This window comes from Paroedura picta, chromosome 6, assembly GCF_049243985.1.
Source record: "Paroedura picta isolate Pp20150507F chromosome 6, Ppicta_v3.0, whole genome shotgun sequence".
In the NCBI taxonomy this organism is placed as follows: Eukaryota; Metazoa; Chordata; class Lepidosauria; order Squamata; family Gekkonidae; genus Paroedura; species Paroedura picta.
The window spans coordinates 76702438-76712034 of record NC_135374.1 but is presented as its reverse complement, the minus strand read 5'-3'; positions in this window follow the sequence as shown (position 1 = coordinate 76712034).

Below are 9597 nucleotides of genomic sequence, written 5' to 3'. Positions count from 1 at the left end.
TCATGGGCCCTGTCCCAGCCTCCTCCAGCCTTAGAGTTACTATGTTGAACTGTGGCTGATTGCTGGTTCCACCAGGTACTGCTCCTGCCTTCTCTCCAGGCTCTTTCTCCTTGGGAAGAGGCAGGATGTGGGGCCACAGGTAAGAGACTGGCTGTTCAACTTTCCCACTGAGCCCTGGCTGGGTTTTTTCTGACTGCAGCAGCGTCAACAGTGGTCTCTCCATCCTTGGCAGCTGTAGTCATCAAGGCAAAGTAGGTGCTGTCACTGGAGGAGCTGGGGAAAACTGCACCTGAAACTCAGGTCTGGCACTCCTGAAGGTATTTTGCACAGAGCCAAATAAAAAAGTTTAAAAAAAAACCAGTTTAGACCGCTTTACTATACCACAATCATTGTTCTGCACTGAATATAGTCTGTTGAAAAACTACATTGCAATGCTTTCTGCATGGAACAGTTCATAGCCCTGCCCCCTGTTGTTTTGCCAACTCTGCTTTGTTCTCTAATGCAGTCACTGATCTTCATAACCAAAGGAGCTTCTCTGCATGGCTAATAGATCGTCTCAGGCAGGCAGGAGAGAAATGAATCAATGAAAAGCCTCTTTCAGAAACAACGCTTAAAAGATGCTTAAAGCACTGAAGAGGCAGTTCACCATGCAGAGCAAAATCAGCTTTGTGGAGTAAATTCACTCTTCTGTGCAGAGACCAGAAAAACAACGATGTATTTAGTGAGTTTTCATCAGCTTATCCACCATGCAGAAGAGGCCCTGTTCTCAGCCAATATGGGGCCAATGATGCTCTGAACACCTCAGCCAGAAACAGGTGTTGTAGTGACACTGGTGGAGGACACCCATTTGTGGAACTTGTGGGAAGTGCTCTAAGTCTGGTGCTATTCCTGGGCATCTGCTTTGTTTTTTTGTTTTTTTCATGGCTCTAATTCTGTAATCCACCTTGATAAATGAAGTATATGAATAAGTGGCCACCCACAGTCAAGATGAGGGATTCTGTCTATAGAAGGACTCTTATGCCAGGTTTTAAAATCTAAAGAATTGATCCTCCTATAATAGAAAATGACACAATGAAGACTGTGCATGCTGCAGAAGATATGAAATGGTAAAGGTAACTAAACAACAGTTACAAGTAATGGAAAGAAAACCAAGAGCAACAGGGAAGTCAGCCTGGTCAAGATCCTGAACTAAAGATCCCTTGTCCATCATCTTCGGGACCTTTTTAAGGACTGGATATGTCCCGGAGGACTGGAAGAGAGCAAACGTTGTTCCGATCTTCAAGAAAGGGAGGAAGGATGACCCGGGAAACTATAGACCAGTGAGTCTGACCTCTGTTGTGGGTAAGATAATGGAGCAGATATTAAAGGGAGTGATCTGCAAACATCTGGTGGACAATTTGGTGATCCAAGGAAGTCAGCATGGATTTGTCTCCAACAGGTCCTGTCAGACCAACCTGTTTTCCTTTTTTGACCAAGTGACAGGTTTGCTGGATTGTGGAAATTCGGTTCATGTCGTTTAGTAAATTTTAGTAAATTTAGTAAATTTTAGTAAAGCTTTTGATAAGGTTCCCCATGATGTTCTGATGGATAAATTGAAGGACTGCAATCTGGATTTTCAGATAGTTAGGTGGATAGGAAATTGGTTAGAGAACCGCACTCAAAGAGTTGTTGTCAATGGTGTTTCATCAGACTGGAGGGAGGTGAGTAGCGGGGTACCTCAGGGCTCGGTGCTCGGTCCGGTATTTTTTAACATATTTATTAATGATCTAGATGAGGGGGTGGAAGGACTACTCATCAAGTTTGCAGACGACACCAAATTGGGAGGACTGGCAAATACTCCAGAAGATAGAGACAGAGTTCAACGATATCTGAACACAATGGAAAAATGGACAAATGAGAACAAGATGCAATTTAATAAAGATAAGTGTAAAGTTCTGCATCTGGGTCAGAAAAATGAAAAGCATGCCTACTGGATGGGAGATACGCTTCTAGGTAACACTGTGTGTGAACGAGACCTTGGGGTACTTGTGATTGTAAACTAAACATGAGCAGGCAGTGTGATGCAGCGGTAAAAAAGGCAAATGCCATTTTGGGCTGTATCAACAGGGGCATCACATCAAAATCACAAGATGTCATAGTCCCATTGTATACGGCACTGGTCAGACCACACTTGGAGTACTGTGTGCAGTTCTGGAGGCCTCACTTCAAGAAAGACGTAGATAAAATTGAAAGGGTACAGAGAAGAACGACGAGGATGATCTGGAGCCAAGGGAACAAGGCCTGTGAAGATAGGTTGAGGGACTTGGGAATGTTCAGCCTGGAGAAAAGGAGGTTGAGAGGGAACGTGATATCCATCTTTAAGTATTTGAAAGGTTGTCATTTGGAGGAGGGCAGGATGCTGTTCCCGTTGGCTGCAGAAGAAAGGACATGCAGTAATGGGTTTAAACTACAAGTACAACGATATAGACTAGATATCAGAAAAAAAATTTCACAGTCAGAGTAGTTCAGCAGTGGAATAGGCTGCCTAAGGAGGTGGTGAGCTCCCCCTCACTGGCAGTCTTCAAGCAAAGGTTGGATACACACTTTTCTTGGATGCTTTAGGATACTTAGAGCTGATCCTGCGTTGAGCAGGGGGTTGGACTAGATGGCCTGTATGGCCCCTTCCAACTCTATGATTCTATAAAGGCTTATCCTGTACCAGAAGGGGAAATTTAGGCCAAGGGGCAATTTCCCAATTCCGTAGCATCTTCCCACCAGACTACTCTCAATGGATATTTCTGCCTTTTATTCCTATTTTGTGCTCAGAAAGTATCTAAATCTCATAATGCCATATTTTTATACCCTATTCTTTAGTGTTCTTTGCCATTGACCATGTTGGAATCATGCTGGGAGTTCTCCCAGAAGGAGCCAAATTACTTAGAGAAAGATTATGAAGAGCTGCAGAGATTTGTGGTTCCTGGTGCCAAGAACCAGGACTGCTAATTCAGCTGTTGGCCTGTATTGGCCATTACTCATAATTCTAAATGCCTATAATGGCAGTTCCACTCCTTAAATGGTTGATTTGGTCCCATGTAGTCTGGAAGCCTAGTACTGTGTGTTAATTCCCATTGTGTCAGTAAGTGGGAATAGATTGCCGTTTTCCCATGCTAGGTGTGTCAGAGACCTCTAGGCCACCAAATCAAACTGGTGCATGCCCTGGCATTGCAAACCTTTCCCAACACAAACCCTAGGAGAAAGATTAAAGATTTCTACCATTGTATACAAGACATATACAAGGCATAAGTTAGGATATCTCCGTAGTTGTACCCCCAGAAATGAAATCATTTTTGTTTGGCCACTTTGTCTAAACTTTATTGTTGATCAATTAAAACTTTTGGTACCTGCCTGAGAAATAAAGTTTAATCAAGAAGTTGCCAAGAAAGTATGTGACAATATCAAATACAGCTACTGTACTACTAACTTAGTTGTTTTGCAGTTTTCAAAAGAAAAGGAAAGAGCAGAACCATTTATTTTGCTGAAACAACCCATTAACAGCTGCAGTTTACATTTCTAAGGAACAGGTGAACATTCCTTCTTCTAGCACCTAGCAGCTCAGTCATTATCAGGGGCTAGCCAGCAGGACCATCATATCCCCGTGTTGTAGCCACTACACAGGCTGCCAATTAGTTTCTGAGAGAAATTCAAGGTGTTGGCATTCAGTTTTAAAGTCTTTCATGACCTGAGGTCTTGCTGCAGCTCAGAGTGCTCTATTCCTGGGGGAGTGCTCTGGGGGAGAGTGGGCAAAGCAGAGGCACAACCCTCAGGAAGATTCAAGTGGGTAGCTGTGTTGGTCTGAAGTAGCACAACAAAATTTGAGTCCAATAGCACTTGTAAGACCAACAAAGATGCAGCAGCCTAGCTGCAGAGCTGAGAAGAGAGTCAAGTAAGGAGCAGCCAACCAGTGGAAGGCCCATTTATAGAAGGCCTCCTCTGGGGTAGGACTGCTAGGCTGTGCTGGTGGGAGGGTTGGGGGACCTCACTATTTACTAGAAGCTCTGCTTGTCATGTTCCTGGTGATTCCTGTAGAGGAGAGTGTTCACATTTTCCCCCAGGGAATGAAGCATGTATTATGAAGATTTTAAATTGTTAACATAGTAATTAGGAGATTGTTTTGCTCCACAACAAGTAGAGCTTAATATGCAATTTCTGCCTGAGTCCTTTGTGTAAGTCAAATCACTGGCCATGTTGACTAGCTTAAATAAATGACAATGATGAACCCAAAGCTGCCACATATCTGTAGGAGGCTCTTGAGACAACAAATATTCACAACTGTCTTAAGCACTGGGTGCTGTTTTACATAATGTCTGCATAAATTAATCTGCCAAATGTGCTGGAGTTACTGATTGGACATATTTGAATTACACACAGGTTGCAGATTGCCCATCTGTCCTTCATGACTTTTGAGAGTCCTTCACTGTTAGGATTCTGAGTTTGTCAAGTAATAACCCTTATAAATTTTAGATCAAAACTATATAGCATTTTTAAATTGAGTTGTGTTGGAAGAGCTCCATTTTTTGATAAAATCGTTCATTAGGTACCAGTAAATTTATACCATTTGCAGCTTTATTAAGCCAGAGTGGAGAGCAGGATATCAAAACAAGATGCCGTAAGCTGCACAGGAAGATATGGCATAATGAGATGAAAGCCACTAATTAATACAATCATTTTAAAAATAAACTCTAGGATATTGGCTCTTATTGCCTTAATTATGTGGTTAGCTAGGAAATGCTCATTAGGGTAATTCTCAGATCTCTCTCATAGCCATAAACTAGAAAATTAGGGATCTCCATTTTCACAGCTCTCTTCTGTATTCAAAGTCAATTATATTTTCCTCTAAATATATTGCTGCTTACGAGGCAGTTGCCATTGGGGTCACAAGCACAATTGCTACATTTCAGTCCATGGCAGGTCTGATTCATACATGCTTTCTAAAGCACTGATCATTGTTTGAAAATGCAACCACAGATTTCACTATTTTTTCTCACTATACCACTATGTCCTTTGCTTAATGAATTGTGCTGGGATTGAAAAAAAATTATTCTCATCATGGAGAAGAAGCCACTATCATCGAACCATACCCTGATTAGCAAGTCACAAATGAGGGACTGCAAGGATTGGGGGGGGGACTTATTTCCCCCCCCTCCAATAATTTTCTCTTTCTCTTCCCTGACAGTCCCCTTAGCCCTTCCTCTTTTTCTGCTTCCCTCACTCTGTCCCAGCCAACCTACCTTCATCTGCCCCCAGTATTTCCATCCTGGCTGAGAACCTCTATTTTGGAAAAAATATGGCCAATTTGCACAGTACCAGCTACTAAGCTGGGCCCACTTGTATATTGCCTCGTCAGGTTGGATACATTTGTCTAGTGGGAAACCTACAAGGACTTGCAGGGGCACCCCATTTCCCGCTATGTTGTTCTGTTCCCAATCAATTATCAAATGTTTATATCCTGCCACTCTGCTCAGCAAACTTTAAGACTTTCTTTCAGCCTAAGGACAGGTTCATCCATCCTTCATATACAGCAATCTTAAATTTAGCAGTATAAAAAAAATAACAGAAGGGAAGCGGGATTTTAAAACAGCCGAGGAACAGGATGGGAAGAAGGTATTAGCCTACTCTAGATTCTCAGAGCTCAGAGAATTACACAGTAGATTAACAGCAGGGGTGGTGGTATTGAGGGAGATTGCAAACTGTCCCTTCCAGTTGCTATCCTTGGCTTTTAAAGCTGCAGTCCTTAGGGCACTTTCCTGGGAGAAAGCCCCATTGAGGAACATCGAACTTTGAAGTGGACATGCTTAAACTTGGTGCCTATATTCATATTCTTTTCTTGTCTAATATCTGTCCACTGTTCATATATAGTTCCATTGGGCAGTATCATGCAGTGTATAATGTAGTCAATTTCCTGATGCCCTGAAATACACCATAATTCAATGCAATGATTCCTACCTTTTCAAATGCCGTCATTCTGTGCGTAAGGATTATGTCAAAACAGAACCTGTAACTTTAAACACCTGCAAAATACATCAGTGAATCATTATGGTTTATAAATCTGCCAAGGGCTCCAGCATACAACTCTGGACTGTGTTATGTATTCACAGAAGCTGAGGGAGGAAGCTTAGTTTGTAAAATTAGCTCACAGAATTGTAGAAATATAGATTGGAATTCTTCTTCTTCTTTCTTTCCTTTTATTTTCCCAGTACTGAGGTTACAGCTCCCTATTCAGGCCTCCAAATCTGGAACTGTCCAAAATTATAATACGCTTCATAGCTCCATTGTTTTTGTAGTCCCAGGAAGGTAGGACACAGAGGTTAATTCAAGGCCACCATCTGGAATGTAAGGGCCCAAAATACAAGTAAAACCAGTCCTGTTTCCTCCTCCCTTTCCCCAGGATTCAGCAGACTTCTCAAGTTTTCATATAATAGCAATATACTGGACTCTCAATGCCATTTCTAGAGGGGCTACAGTGACTATGCCACATAGTAAATTTAAGGAAATAAATATGTGAATATGATTACTGGTTTAAGTTATTCTATAAAGTAGTGATCCCCAACCTGTGGGCCTCGGACCACATGTGGTCCTTCGACTAATTGGAGGTGGGCCCCGAAGGACGCCTTCTCCCCCCCCCCCCTGGCCCTTTACAACACACTTCGGGTGTCATTGTCTCCCATCACTCTCAGATGGGACTCTCATTGCAGAGAAACAAGCTCAGGGTTCCCATTGATTTGTCATTGTCATGAGTTAAAATTTCCATGAAAATAAAATGTTCCTTATGTTCATTGTTGTGGCGTGTCTGTATCTTATTTTGAAGGGATGTTTAAACATTACCATAGCGATCAGAGAGCGTTAGGGCAGTGGTTGAGAGTAGAGGAGTAAACTACACCCCCCCACCGGGCCTCAGTAAAAGGCGTTGAGTGGTCCCCGGTGATTAAAAGGTTGGGGACCACTGCTATAAAGCACAGGCCAGAACTTGGCTATTTAATATAAGGATATTGTATATGTAGGTATCATGTACATTAGATAAAAATATAGCTTCAGTGAATTGTTCAATGAATTAATTATAGTAAGCTGTTAAACTTATATTTATTGTTAGAACTGTTACTGATATTTACAGTATTTGCTGGCGTATAAGACTACTTTTTCCCCCCTGAAAAACATGCCTCCAAGTGGGGGGGTCGTCCTATACGCCGGGTGCACTTCAGTAGGGATAGACATAGCTGCCCATAGTGGCCCATAGTACTGTATTTTGAGTGGAAATGTTGGGGGGTCATCTTATACGCCCAGTCGTCTTATACGCCGGCAAATATGGTAATATTTCCCAAAACATTCCCGGTAAACTGCCCTGGGCCGTATGGAAAGGGCGGCATAAATAAATAAATAAATTCTATAAACATATAGATGACTACAGTCAAGTAAGAAAATGTTTCACTAATCCATGCTGAGGAAATGTAGAAGTAGGTTTAGGAACATATCCAGCAGAAGACAACTTGGCCCAGTCGAATTGAGGTGTCCTTGGCAAGGGGAAACCCAGACAGGACACGTGTTTTTCATGACTATATAACTTTTGCCAATAATAATAATCTGCCAGGGTGGCCAGGCTCCACATACCTTATGGCAGTGGTCCCCAACCTTTTTATCACCAGGGACTGGTCAACGCTTGATAATTTTACTGAGGCCTGGGGGGGGGTAGTCTTTTGCAGAGGGACGTCGCCGCCTGACCCCTGTTCCACTTGCTTTCCCACTGGTGCCCCTGGGAGGTGCTGCCAGCAGCAGCTGTGCCAGGCACGGTGGCCACTGGAGAGCACGAAAGGGGAGCCAGCAGCAGAGTGGCAGGGCAGCCCTCGAGGCAGCAACTGGGGAGGAGGACGAGGAGGAGCTGTGGCCTGGTACCGACTGATCTATGGACCGGTATCGGTCTCCGGACCGGGGGTTGGGGACCACTGCTTATGGAGTCTGCTGCTGCTGAGGCTGGTGTTGCCTTTGGGGTCCACTGCTGGCAGGGCCAAGTTTAGCATGACTCCTGAACTCTGTCTGTGGCTGGTGCTGAAGCCAGAATCTCCAGGCTTTTCTCTTTCTCCTTTCCCCATCTTTAGAGGTTGGTGAGGAAACAAAACTATAGAAGGGCTCATGGTAGTGGTATATCCTCCTCCTCTGCCAGCAGCACTCATGCCAATGGCTCCCTCAGTGGCAGGACTGGGAAAAGAAGCATTTATGCACAGGTGCTAGCATCTTCATTTGTGTGTGTTTGTGTGGGTAATAAAACCATCCACATTTGGTAAGTTTTTAGATATTTCTGTAAAACTGGAGGCGGCTCCCCCCCCCTCCCAAGTCTGGAGAAACATCTCCTTTCTCTCAGTTCACAGATTTAGATATCTGCAGATATGTTGAGCCTTGAGAATTAGATATATAGATTATAGCATAACAGTCTTTGTTAGATGGAACCAGAAATTGCTGAAATGTATTCACTAGGAGAAGAGGATGTCTGAAGCTCAACCCTTCAAAGACAGTGGTCCTGTGGCTGGGCTGGAAGGATCCAAGTAAGGAAGCGCGCCTACCTATCCTGGATGGAGTGCAGCTGTCAGTGGCCCGCTCCTCCAGGAACCTGTGTGTGATTCTTGATGCCTCCATCTCAATGCAGGCTCAAATCATGCCGGTAGCATGGTTGGCATTCTACCACCTTTGCAAAGCTAAACTACTAGCACCCTACTTGGCACTGGAACTCCTAGCCACAGTGACCCATGCAACATTCACCTCTAGACTAGACTTCTGCAACTCACTCTGTGCAGGCCTGCCCTTAACTTTGATCTGGAAACTGCAGCTGGTCCAGAACGCATCTGCCAGGGTCCTCACAGCAACACCTTGGAGGTCCCACATCCAGCCCATCCTCCAATAGCTGCACTGGCTTCCAGTTGAATTCCAGATCAAACTTAAAGGTTCTGGTTATCACCTTTAAGGTCATACGTGGTCTGGGCCTAGTGTACCTGAGGGATCGCCTCTCTGCTTATACCCCCCAAAGAGCCTTACACTCCACTACCTCCAGCATCCTGGTGATCCGTGCCACCAGGGAAGCTCACTTGACTTCAACCAGGGCCAGAGCCTTTCCCATTCTGGCCCCCACCTGGTGGAACGAGCTCCCAGAGAAGATCAGGGCCCTAAGAGAACTTGAACAGTTCCACAGGGCCTACAAAAGGGAGCTCCTCCACCAGGCATTTGGTTGAGGTTGACCTGTACCACCACTTGCCATGGGCTCTCCCCCTGAGCCTCCCTCCTATGTCAACCACTGCAGATCTTTCCAATCCAATGGGCTATCAGTATGTGTTGATTTAATGTTCTCCATACTATTCTATTGTTCTATTATGTTGCTTGCCGTTATCACTGTATTATTATTATAAATTGAATTACCCGTATCATTTCTGTTTCATGTAAACCACTCCGAGCCTTCAGGAGGATGGTATAAATAAACATATAATAAAAATAAAATGTAAAAGGCAACTTGGAAAAATGGAGCTCAGTTTGTGCATCACAGCAATGGGCAAAGCCCTCAGGTGCCACTGCTGAAGAGAC